This window comes from Gekko japonicus, unplaced genomic scaffold (assembly GCF_001447785.1).
Source record: "Gekko japonicus isolate JY-2015 unplaced genomic scaffold, Gekko_japonicus_V1.1 scaffold1094, whole genome shotgun sequence".
NCBI classification, from domain to species: domain Eukaryota; kingdom Metazoa; phylum Chordata; class Lepidosauria; order Squamata; family Gekkonidae; genus Gekko; species Gekko japonicus.
Genome location: NW_015160871.1, coordinates 284,667 through 297,809, shown reverse-complemented (window position 1 = coordinate 297,809; position 13,143 = coordinate 284,667).

Genomic DNA, 13,143 nt, shown 5'->3' with positions numbered 1-13,143 from the left:
TTGAGGGGTGGAGCCTGGAGAGGGTGGGGTTTGCGGAGGGGTGGGACCTCAGACAGGTAGAATGCCATAGACTCCACCCTCCAAACCAGCCATTTCATCCTGGGTAACAATTATTGCCAATCTCCAGGTGAGGACTATTGATCACTCAAAATTACAACTGCTCTTCAGGTAGCAGAGATCAGTTCCTCTGGAGAAAACAGTGGACTCTGTCATTATACCCTGCTGAGGTCCCCACAGCAAACTGACACTGTTTGCCCAAAGCCAGAGCACTCTCCCAGAGCCTCTTTCTAGATCTCGTTGTATTTATTTCCACAATGGGCCTTATTCCTAGTTACTCTATAAGGGGAATGTACAGATGACAAAGCAACAATATGTAGAATTTTAGCAAAAGATCCACAAAATGGTGGTGGATTGCTATGGGGAAGGAACTCTTCATTAATACATGGATTGCCCATATTCACTATAGTTGGTTTCAGACATCACAACTGTATTTAGTTTAAACCATGCTTGTTCAGAGAACCATGGTTAGCACTGCAAACGAGCAAAATGAACCAGAGTCGATTCTGAAACTCCAGCTCCTATGAAGCTTGCCTTGTTTCGCACTGCCATGTGCGGTACCCTGAGCAATCTTACACGGCCCTGCTGCTGGTACAGCAAGGCTATGTCAGGAACCCACTCCCCATTGGGCAGCCACAATTCCTCGGTGAAGAATGGGCAGCAGAACATAAAGCAAGGAAAACCTCTTCGGGTTTCTTGGAGCTACTCTTGTCTAAGCTCCCTCCCTCTGCTGACTAATTAGGGCTGCCAAATCCCCCCGGGGGGCGGATTTCCCCCCGCTTTGGAGGCCCGATTTCCACCGCTGCGGAATCGGGCCCCGGGGGAAACATAGAGTTTTCCCCTCAAATGGCTGTGGCCCCGCCCCCAGTGTGCCCAGCGTCAGCACGTCACATCCGGCTGATGTGTATGCGGCGCGCGCGCGCTTTGCACGCACACGTACTGAGGACGCCGAACGGGAGCCCCCCGCCGCCAGGTAAAAACGATTTGGCAACCCTATGACTAATGGCTTCCTAAAGTTAACTTCTCAGGTGAAAGAAACATTTACATCCCACCCCATGCACACACCTTATTTCCTCCCACAAATAAGTTGGGTTGCCACCCTCCAGGTGGCACCTGGTGATCTCCCACTATTACAATTGATCTCTAGACATCCACAATCAGTTCCCATAAAGAAAATGGCTGCTTTGAAGGGTGGACTCTATGGTTTATACCCTGCTGAGGTCCCTCCCCTTCCCAAACCCCACCCTCCCCAGGATCCACCCCCAAAATCTCAAAGTATTTTCCAACCCAGAGGTGGCAACCCTTCGAAATAAGATATGCTGTTATGTTCACCCACTTCTCTGAATGATGAGAGGATCTAGGGGCTGGCACTTAACACACATCGGTTTCATGGGAGGAGAGAGCAGGGGAAAGTTGCATTGTTTTTGTGGTAGTGGCTTTTATTGCAAATATTTATTTACTTATGAAAGCTATATCCTACCTTTCTGCTCTTACAAGAGCCACCAAGGCAACTAACAACTTAAAATATACACAGCAAAGTCACATTTTAAACCATTAAAGTTGGCCTCCCCCCAAAAAAGGACACACATCATTAAAACAAACTCAAAACAGAGGGAAAATATGTTCAAAGATATGAAAACAGGAATTGAAACATTGGTCAGGAAGGAGGGATCACTGAGGGAATGCCAGATGAAACAAAGAAGTCTTTACCCCCTGGCAGAAGAGGGCAGCAGAAGAGGACAGGAGAATCTCCTTGGGGAGGGAGTTCCAGAGCCCTGTGGCAGCACAGGGACACTCCTACAGGGTGACAGATCCTCTACCCTACATGAGATCCCCAGAGACACCCTCCCCCCCCTCGCTGACACTTCAGTCTGCTCTCAGCAGTGGCTGCCTGCCCAATTGTGTCTCCTTGTCAGCACCCCAAAACCGCTGTGATTTCCCACCAAATCTCTCTCTAACCTAACAAAGACCTTCCTTTAAAGCCTCTCAGACCCCTCCCATTCTTCCTCATGGAAAATTACCAGTCAGCTGCCGAGTGGGTACTGGGGTGTCCGCCCCAGATGCCAAATAGGCTAGGTACACCACTGTCTCCAGGTATTTCCCAACTCGGAGCTGGCGACCCTATGACAGCGATCTTGTGCCAACATGTGAGGTGCTCCTCCCACTGCTGGCCTAACAGGCTGAGAGCTAGAGAGGAACACTTGGTCTGCTGCCAGATCACTGGATCTGCTCTCTACCCCGGAAGGCAGTTTTAGCTTAACCTTTGAGCATTCACAGAGTGCAAATTAACCATTAACTCCAGGTTGATTAGAATATGTTTCCTGTGAAGCACGCCACCCTGTCTCTGCTTGAATAATAAAGAGGACAGGGGAGGGGGGAATTATTGCAACTCCAGGCTCTTGGGTTTGCTGAATGCATGTATTTGAGAGCAAAGTCAAACATATCCCCTGTGCAGCCCCTTTTTGTTTCTTTTTTAAAATAAAGACTTTATATCTTTGTTTCATATCTCTTGTTAAAAAATTAGACAGGTTTTCCAAAGGCCTTCGTCACTTTTTCTCTATTTTAAAAGGAATAGAATTCCTGGTGGCCTTGAGTTCATGGCACCAGCAGCAGGTCTCTTACCAGTTCAGAGGCTCCCCACAGAAGTTCTCAAAGTGCCCAGAATGTTATCTTCTAAATCCCAGCCACCAGGCAGCTGCAGGAAGAAAGCAAAGTTGCTGCCTTTGTGTGGCAAAGTTTGTATTGCCAGTTACCATCATATAGAGTGTATCCCGGAGGCATTATTGGATGTAATTTAGATTTTCTTCAGTTTAGGAAGTTTAATTCTCTATAGCCAATAGTTTGTTGGCCTTGGGCAAGCCTGTCACTCATTCTGGCAAAGCTGAGGGGGAGTCAACACAACAGCCTGGGAAGGCATAAAGAGAGGATTGCCAGACAAGTGTCTTTCTGCAAGCGTGTTCAGCTAGTGAGGATCTGCAGGGGTCCCCCGCGCAGGCCAAGGGCTTGTGTTGCAGTGAACGGTGAATCACTGCAGAGTGACAGACCAGTTAATGACGCAAGATTATAGCCTTGGTACCCCTGCATGTGAGTGGGAAAGGAGCTAGGCTAGGCACAAACATATATGACTGAGCCCTGGCCCATTTCTCTTGTTTTCAAAAAAAACAGCCCGGGGAGGGACTCTTTCGGGCAGAATTGTTTATTTACTTACTCTTTGGTTTGTTTGCTTACTTCCTTTATACCCCTGCCTTTCTCCCCAAAGGGGACCCAAAGCAGCTCACACCATTCCTCTGTTTCAGTCGCACAACAGCCCTGTGAGGTAGGTTAAAAACAAACAAACACAGGCTTCGGTGTAAATACAGAGAAAAATATATATAAATCACTGAAGGAAAATCACTGTTCTATAAATTTTACCACATTTTATGTTTTTTATATGACAAATATCTGCCATGAGTAACATTCACTGTATAAAATACATTTCATAAGTATGATTCAATATATATAGGTCTGTGGTCAAAGACCATAGAGAGGGGTACTAGTACAATACAAAATCTTGATGTAAATATTATTAATTCAGTCCTGGCCATGTTCCTGGATCCTGTTAGTAGTGGTGATATCACTTTAAGGCATCCTAACAGAGGTATGAAGGGGGGGGAAACGGACTAAAAAGCCTTTGTTTTTCGAAGCTCTTAGTCAACACATATAACTAATGACTGGTCTAAGGATTGTAGAAATAAACTAAACTAACACATATAACTTCATCCACTGTCATCCGTTAAACACAAAAAACCCCTTCAACTATGTGGGGAAAAAACGATGGCAACAGAAGGTGGCAGAGGAATCTCTCTCAGTCTCTCTGTGGATGTTCGTCATCGACCTCTTCACAGAGCACTACAGGAATGACAGTAATATGGATCAACGCAATCTCTCTCTAATGTCTTCCCAGAGCTTTGGGAAGACATTAGAGAGAGATTGCATTGATCCATATTATTGCAATTCCTGTAGTGCTCCGTGAAGATATTCAAAACAGCTTTCTATTCCAGAAAAGCTTGTCCTCTCTCTGTCACTTACATTCCTTGGATTCTTACATATTTTTCACATGCATGGGGGGGGTTTTCCATCAGAGTCTAAAGCATATATCTTCCATGCATAGTTCACACTACAATACAGTTAAATACTCCATGCTTTTGGGAACCACTCCCACTCGCAACAAGTAATTTAATGTAACGGACCACACTTCAACGAAATTGGACTGAGATGAGTTGGCAGTAAGTTGGTTCACCCTATAGGTAATTCTTTCAATTATAAACATCTCCCATATCTTGCAGTGCCATAGTGATAGTGTTGGGGCATAGGAGCATTTCCATGTGACCTGTGTCAGAGCTAGTGTCCAATTTGCTTGAGGACACTCTAGCTCTGACTTTGATAGCCACACAGGTGCTTTTTGGACCTAAATTGGAAGATGTTCTAATTCAGCAACTGTGCATTTGGCACCAGACACATGACTTTCACCTTTTGAGACCTCACAAACATCTTTGTCATGTGTCTTTAGATCTTGCTGTTTAACCTTCCTCTTCCTGGTCCAATATTCACTTATTGGTTATCTTATTGCAATATGTATTTAAGTTTTCTGTACCTCAACATTGTTTGAGCTCTGAAGAAGGCCCCAATAGGGCAGAAATGCGTCAGGTCATGTGTATTGGCTCTTGTGTTTAGGCTATACTTTTTTACGAGGCTTTCATTGGGCCCTTATGTATGTTTTTAACTGTCTTTCTAATAAATACTTGTATTTTTTATATTATAAGTTTTCACTAGGTTTTTAATATTGGCCCTTCGCTAGACTTTCTTCTCACCCTTTCGGTTCTTGATTCCAGTTTTTGGGTCAGGTTTGTTTCCCCCTCCCTGTGTCTTACGGGCCCTTTAAATCATTCAGCAGGGTGGGAGAGAGGCTGTTGCTGCAGTCACAGTCTGCGGTGATCTGGGATCCCAGGAACGTGAAGTCTGTCACTACTTCCACAGCTTCCCCTTCTATTTGCCAAGGAGTGATGGGGCCGGATGCCATGATCTTAGTTTTTTTGATGTTGAGCTTCAAGCCCACTTTTGCGCTCTCCTCTTTTACTCTGAGCAAGAGGTTCTTTAGATCCTCTTCACTTTCAGCCATTAGAGTGGTATCATCTGCATATCTGAGGTTGTTGATCTTTTCCCCAGCAATCTTAATTCCCGCTTGTGATTCATCCAGGCCAGCATTTCGCATGATGTACTCTGCATATATATTAAATAAGCAAGGTGACAGTATACATCCTTGTCGTACTCCTTTTCCTATGCTGAACCAATCAGTTGTTCCGTATCCGGTTCTAACTGTCGCTTCTTGGCCCTTATACAGGTTTCTCAAGAGACATGTGAGGTGGTCTGGTACTCCCATCTCTTTAAGGACCTGCCATAGTTTGTTGTGATCCACACAGTCAAAAGCTTTAGCATAGTCAATGAAGCAGAAGTAGATATTTTTCTGGTACTCTCTTGCTTTCTCCATAATCCAGCGAATGTTGGCAATTTGATCTCTAGTTCCTCTACCTCTTCGAAACCCAGCTTGTACTTCTGGTAGTTCTCTATCCACGTACTGTTGAAGCCTAGCTTGTAGGATCTTGAGCATGACCTTGCTAGCGTGTGATATGAGTGCAATTGTGCGATAGTTTGAACATTCCTTGGCATTGCCCTTCTTTGGGATTGGAATGTATACTGATCTTTTCCAATCCTGTGGCCACTGTTGCGTTTTCCAAATTTGCTGGCAAATGGAGTGCAGAACTTTAACAGCATCCTCTTCTAAGACTTTGAATAGCTCAGCTGGGATACCATCACCTCCACTAGCTTTGTTGTTAGTAATGCTTTCTAAGGCCCATTTAACTTCACATTCCAGGACGTCTGGCTCGAGGTCAGTGATTATACCGTCGTGGTTGTCAAGGACATCGAGGTCTTACTTGTATAGTTCTTCTGTGTATTCTTGCCATCTTTTCCTAATCTCTTCTGCTTCTGTTAGGTCCCTACCGTTTTTGTCCTTTATCATGGCCAGCTTTGCATGGAACGCTCCCTTGATTTCTCCAATTTTCTTGAAGAGATCTCTAGTCCTTCCCATTCTATTGTTTTCTTCTATTACTTTGCACTGTTCATTCAGGAAGGCCTCCTTATCTCTCCTTGCTGTTCTCTGGAAATCTGCGTTCAGTTGGGTAAATCTTTCCTTTTCGCCTTTGCCTTTCGCTTTCCTTCTTTCCTCTGCTATTTGTAAAGCCTCATCAGAAAGCCATTTTGCTTTCTTGCATTTCTTTTTCTTTGGGATGGTGGTGATTGCTGCCTCCTGTACAATGTCACGAACCTCCGTCCATAGTTCTTCAGGCACTCTATCTATCAAATCCAGACCCTTGAATCTATTCTTCACCTCTACTGTATATTCATCAGGGATGCGATCTAGGTCAAACCTGAATGGCCTTGTGGTTTTCCCAATTTTCTTCAGTTTAAGTCTGAATTTTGCAATGAGTAGCTCATGATCTGAACCACAGTCTTACGGGCCCTTTAAATCATTCAGCAGGGTGGGAGAGAGGCTGTTGCCAGCTGCAGCTCCGCTTGCAAAAAAGAGCCTTTGAAGTGGGGGCAGCATGGGCCTGGATCCCAAGTGGCAAATCACCATTGGGAAATCAGCCCCGCACACTGCAGCCCCTACCCCACTCGCAGAAAGACCCTTCCTGCTGAAAGATTTAAAGAGTTCTCCAGCTGATCAAAGGGCCACGTGCTCCCTGTCAATCAGCTGAAGTCCTTTGCATCTCTGCAGGAGAGGAAAGAGAGGGGTGGGCGTGGCTTGGGGCATCCCCACCCACCCCTGGAATGCCTCCCAAATCCACCCGCCAGAAGGACAAGGGGACCTGGCAACCCTGCACCATGGCTAAAGAAGGTCACTGATGGGCCTATCCTCCATGTCTTGCCATGGGCTTGTCTAACCCCCTTTTAAAGCCATCTGGAAGGTGGAGCAGAGAGCTTTTCCTAATATAGCTCCTTCTGCTCTTTGCTCAGGACTCCCTCAAAGGTCAGTAGTTTTGAGGCAGGAGTGGGTAGTTTTAGGCAGGCTGTCCTATGACAATCCACCCTAATAACTCTGTGAGATCAAAGGCAGCCGGTCTGTTGACGTTTTGTGTAGTCTTAAGGAAGAAAAACCTTGTGAAGTGGAGATAGTCAAAGCCCTTGAAGTCAGTCAAAGGGATTCTGAACTTAGATCTCTTTGTCATTTTTTTCTTGAAAGCCCTGCACAAAGTCAAGTAGGAAATATAGACCTGTTTACCCCTAGAAAATCCATCATTTCACCTGCTACATCCACCACATCTAGATATATTATCTACATGGCATTGGGATGCCACCTGATTGGCAATAGTCATAATATAAATACAGGCTGAGGCAGAGGCCTTGGGAAAGCATTTATGGGTTTCTGTCTGCAGAAACAATCCTGAGCCTCCTTCCGTCTGGTTTCCTGCTAAGGCACTGAAGGAGCAGCATCCACATCCCTGGGCTTTGTGCCTGAATAGGCAAGCTTGTACTTTGAAGGTGAAATAAAATACCCCTAAAGGCGGTCATCTCTCCCCTCTCTTATCTTTGCTTTCTTTAGATTCTTTATTTTTTGGAGGGAAATGATCAAAGCCAATAGACAAAAATGCATTTCATGGAACTAATTCAGCTCTTGCGAGGTTTTCAAGTTCAAGGAGCTAATGAAAGCTCATTTCAAAATGGGCCTTGCGGTATTAATGTCTGGCTATGGGGCAGTGACAGCCTTAGAAATGTATACTGTTAAAGAGAAAAGGCAAAACACCGTTGTTAATGATACACACAAATGGAAGCCGAATGATGTCGGTCCCTCGGGATCATGTGGTATAAAGTGACCATGTCGTTGTTCTTAATAGCAAGACTTACTTTATGCTGCTGAAGCCAGACTTTTGATCCCAAAGCGAGTTTTAGTGAAGGGAATCCTTTGTTCTTTGCACAGATAACAGTTTCATTGGTCTCAGCATAGTTGCAGAATACCTTGAAGGGGTATTAGAGAATCAGTTTGCAAGTAATGGTCCTTGTTGTGTTGGCAAGCTGGCTTTATTTTAGTTTTTATCCCCCACCACCCCTCGCCCATTTGGAGGTTGGATGAACCTGTCTGCTTTGAGTAGTAGTCAAAGTGTTAGACTTCAGATCTGGGAGAGCCAGGTTCAGATGTGCACTCTGCCATGACACTTAAGGAGACACCTTTGACCAGTCATTCTCTGAGCCTAGCCTACCTCATAGGGGTGTTGTAAGGATAAAATGGAGGAGAGGAGAGCGATGTACTGTGGAGAGCACCTTGGAGAGAGAGCACGATAAAAATGTAAATAAATAAACAATGGTTGGCCCATGACCACAACACAAGCGGAAGAGACAGCAGACTATGTGGGACAATGCCAAATCTCTTCAGAGTTGTTGAAGAAAACAGTGCTTTCTGAGAGAAACAAATCATGTTTCGGATTAGTTAGATCTTACATCAAGGCCTTTCAAGTAATCAGTCAGTATGCAGTATGTCTTCAAAAGACACTGCATCATTAACATCCTGCTGGGGAAAGAAGTACACCCGCATTAGCATCTCTTACCAACAGGTTAGAAAGCCCCAGTAAAGAAATTTAGATTGTCTGAATTGCTGGCCTGTTCTGTGAGCTAAAACAGACTTCCTCCAAACACACCTCTTGCAATCTGAAGGCCCTCCTGTCTTTCCTTACTTGGAAATATTACCAGACTAGGAAGAATGCCCATTGTGGAACTGAAGACAACGGGGCGCTAGCCTGGCCGCGGATGCGGGTCACCGTCTCCATCTGGCCTCCCCAGGGCGAAGCTGGCCATCCGGCCCCGCACAGTCGAGGCTCCGGCGGGCCAAGGCGCCTGGCCTCGCCCCTCCCCCCGGCACCCCCGCTCACTCGAGGCGCTGGCGAGGGAAGCCGGCCAGGCTCGCCCCTCTCCCCACAATGGGCACAAGCTCGGCCAGGTGCAGAGCGCTGTCTGCTTCCCGCCCCCCCAACTCGGGGAAGCAGCCCACACTCCCCCTCGCAGGGTCAAGGCCCCGGCAGATAAGGCACCTGGGTTGGCCGCTCCTGCCACCACCACCCCCGGCCGAGTGAGGCCCCAGCAGGGCAAGCGGACCAGGCTCGTCCGTCTCCCTGCAGTGGGTGGCTGCGGGCCCGCATCTCCTTCCCCAGCCCTCTCTCCTCTGCCCTCCTGCCGCGCAGTTGAGGCTCCAGCGGGTGAAGCCGCCTGGCTTTGTCTGTCCCCCCCTGGCACCCCCGCCTGATCGAGGTGCCGGAGGGGGAAGCCGGCCAGAGTTGCCCCTCTCCCCGCAATGGGTGCGAGCTGGGCACAGGGCGCCATCCACTTCCCAGTCTCCCCAACCCGGGGAAGCAGCCCGCGCTCCCCTCCTGCGGGGTCAAGGCCCCGGCGGGTATGGCGCCTAGGTGGGCCGCTCCCCGCCACCATCCCCAGCCAAGTGAGGTTCCATCGGGGCAAGCGGACCAGGCTCATCCGTCTCCCTGCAGTGGGCGGCTGCAGGCCCGCATCTCCTTCCGCAGCCCCCTGTCCTCTGCCCTCCTGCTGTGCAGTCGAGGCTCCAGCGGGCCAAGCCGCCTGGCCTCGTCTGTCCCCTCAGCATCCCCACCCGATCGAGGTGCTGGCGGGAAAAGCCGGCCAGGCTCGCCCCTCTCCCTGCAATGGGCGTGCGGGCAAGCGGATCAGGCTCGTTCCAAGCCGCCTAGCCTCGTCCGTCCCCACGACAGGACAGGCTGGGCCTGGCTCCCCAGCTAGCCTCAGGTGTGGTGGCACAGCGCCATCTCCCCTCATCCGCAGACCGCACGTGGAGGCTCGAGGGAACGGGCCGCTGCCGCCTCCCCGTGTGGCCACCCCCGGTGCCTTTCCAGGCAGCTGGGCGGAGCCAGTGCATGTCAGCCTGGCTGCCACGGCTCAGCAGCAGTGGCATGGGGCCTGCAGGCTGAGTGAGGGTGTCTGGCCAGTGGGGCACCCGGCCCGGGCCGCGGCTCGAAGGAAACTGAGGGAAAAGGGTGGTCGCTGCCTCCGTGGGTGGGAGGACACCCACACAGGCGGCAGCACAGCGAATGGAGAGAGACACCCTTTTATTTATAAGGGAGATGCCCGGATCTCTCACCTCCTCTTGTTTGGCCATTCTGGTGGAGTACCCGTCTGCCAGCCTTGTCCCTACTATTTCCATAACTGGGAAAGATAATAAGATGTTTCGAGTCTAGGCTTCTGGGCCTATAGCTAGAGACAGAACCTGTCCCCAAATTAAGCTTTTGCCCACTAGGAGGGATTTGATATGTCACATGTCTTTGGCACTCTTCTCCTCTGGACTGTCATTATTCTTTGGATCATTGGTTCCCCAGAAATCTGGACCCCTGCCTGGGGAATCAAATTGTTATCAGATCTGCACAGATAGGTAGCCCCTGTTGGAAATATTACCAGACTCTTGCTCCATCTCTCTGGCTTCTTGCCTCTCCCTTCCTGAACAGTACAGGTTGCACTGTGTGTGTGTGTGCTTGGAATAACTGGCTTTTAACTTTCTAGTGCTGGCCTCTGTATTGAATACTTGATATCATTTTGACTGCTTGAGTCTGCCCATTCTTTGGTCCAGTTGTTTCTGTCATGCCCCCTAACAAACTTTGTTTATGATTTCTCTCTTTTTGGATTTTCAGTATTCCTTGCAAGTATGTAGACGATTTTGCCATTTTGCCAGTAGAAAGTGGGACGCATTCACACGAACGTGTATTTAGTGTTTAATAGACATGTGTTTCCCTGACCACACATAGTAAGCACGGCATTATGTTACCATGTCCTTCAGTTGGTCTGTTTTCCACAATAGTTAGGGTTGGCAGTCTCCAGGTGGTGGCTGGTCTCCAGGCAACAGTGATGAGTTCCCCCTGGAGAAAATGGCTGCTCTGGAGATTGGACTCTGTGGCATTATATCCCACTGAGGTCCCCCCCAACCCCACCCACCCCAGGCTCCATCCCCCCAAATCTCCAGGTATTTCCCAGTCTGGAGCTGGCAATGTTAACAATCGTTTCCCTAGAGTCAGTGGTCAGCTGGGGTATAGAACATAGGGGGAAGGGGAAGCAGAGTAAGGCTTCTTTTTCATTGATAAAAGGGGGCTGACTGTGTCTTGTGATGCTTTGTTTTTCATCCACTGGTTAAGAGGCACATAAAGATGTTATAGGAAGTCTGTTTTATACTGCATGTTACATTTCCCCAGGAACATTCCCCAGGTCAAGAGGCATGCTCTGAACATCTGTGCTTTCCAGATGTGCATGGGCCCAGTTTGGAGCCAGGCCACACTGTGCAGAGGGAGGTGCTTAGTCCTTTCCACCCTGCACTGTTTTCCTGACCTGCAACAGTCCTGGTGGAGGCAGGATCTGTCCCATTCAGGTCTGCATGTGTACTGATTTTCAACATGTTACAATTTCACAGCTGTGCAAATAGCACCCTCCACGGCTATTTCAGGTTAGGAAAATGGTGCAGCAGGGGGAGGTCTAAGCCTCCTCTCTCTGCACACATTGTCCTCCTGATCCAAATCCGTTCCTCTCGTTTCAACAGGGGTTCATTAATCTTCAGAGAGTTAACCAGATGAAAGCTTAATCTTCTATGATTGCACAGCATGATTATGGTCAATATTTTCTGCAGCTCTTTTATCGTATCAGGTGTTTAGACACACTTCATTGCCCTCCTCCCCAAAACAGCTAAAAGAGAACTCACCAGGGCAATCCAGTGAATCTGTGGGTGCAGTGGGACTTCAGGCTGTCTTATGCCCGTGAGAACTGAGTGTGCATGGAGCTAACGCCCATAAGAGGTAGCTGGCAAACACATTGGTTGCAAAAAGATCTCCCTGAAAAGCTGAAAAACCACAAGGCAACTTAATGCTTATGATGTCAGCCATTTTATTGTTTACAGTTCACAGGAGGTCACATGTTCAGTACAGTAGAGGGTTGCTCATTACACACCCAGTTGTGAAAGTAGGCAATGGAGACTTTTGGAGTGCTAGACAAAACATTCCTGGGTTCCTGAAAAACGTTGTGTACGGTTAGTGCTAACATGAGACCAGTGATACTCTCTCAGAGGCTCAGTTGTCCTGTAGTACTTTGGAGCATCGGTCTCAAATGTGGCACCCGCCCCATATGTCAGGAAAGTGGGCGACAGCATTGCCTGGTAGACTTCTGGCTGGCTGGCAGGTGGTTCGCAGTTTGAAACAGCCAACACTATAGGGAGTGGAGAATGGGTGACTTGTGAGGATCGCTGAGGTGTGATGCTTGTGCGAGGGATGGAAGTGACAGGCCCACCCTCTCCTGTAAGCCACACACACACCGTTCACTGCAGCCTCTGCACTCTCCTCCCAGCAGAGAGTTGCCAGCTCTGGGTTGGGAAATACCTGGAGATTTTGGGTGTGGAGATTGAGGAAGATGGGGTTTGGGAAGGGGAGGGACCTCAGCACAGCACAATGCCATAGAGTCCACCCTCCAAAGCAGCCATTTTATCCAGAAGAGCTGATCTTGGTCATCTGGGGATCAACTGCAATAGTGGGAGATCTCCAGGTGGTACCTGGAGATTGGCCACCCTATCACTGTACCTGGGCTACTGCCAGGAGGAGAGCAAGCCAGGTACAAAGAACAGAGAGTAAAACGACCACCAGAGCGGCCACCTGGGAAAAGAGCAAGCTAGCCACGGTGGGGTGATGTTCGTTTTACTCCCATGGCCAGCCTGCTCTGCTCCAGAGGCCTTGGTGCCAGGAAGGCAGCAAGGAGGCAGCGAGGGAAGTAAAGAAGACACAGGCTTCTCACAGAGGGAGGCTTCACAAGGCTACTGGCTGTCTCAGAGCAGCAGGCTCCTGCAGCAGGAAGCCTGATCACCCTTTATATCTCTCACCATCTCTTCTCTCAGTGCCTGGGGTGAGGCAGAGGAGCCTTGGCCGTTTCACTCTCCCCGCTGAGCTAGGAGCCCTGTGTCAGAGAGCGAGCGAGAAGTCCGTGAGAGAAGTAAAGGCTTTCCAC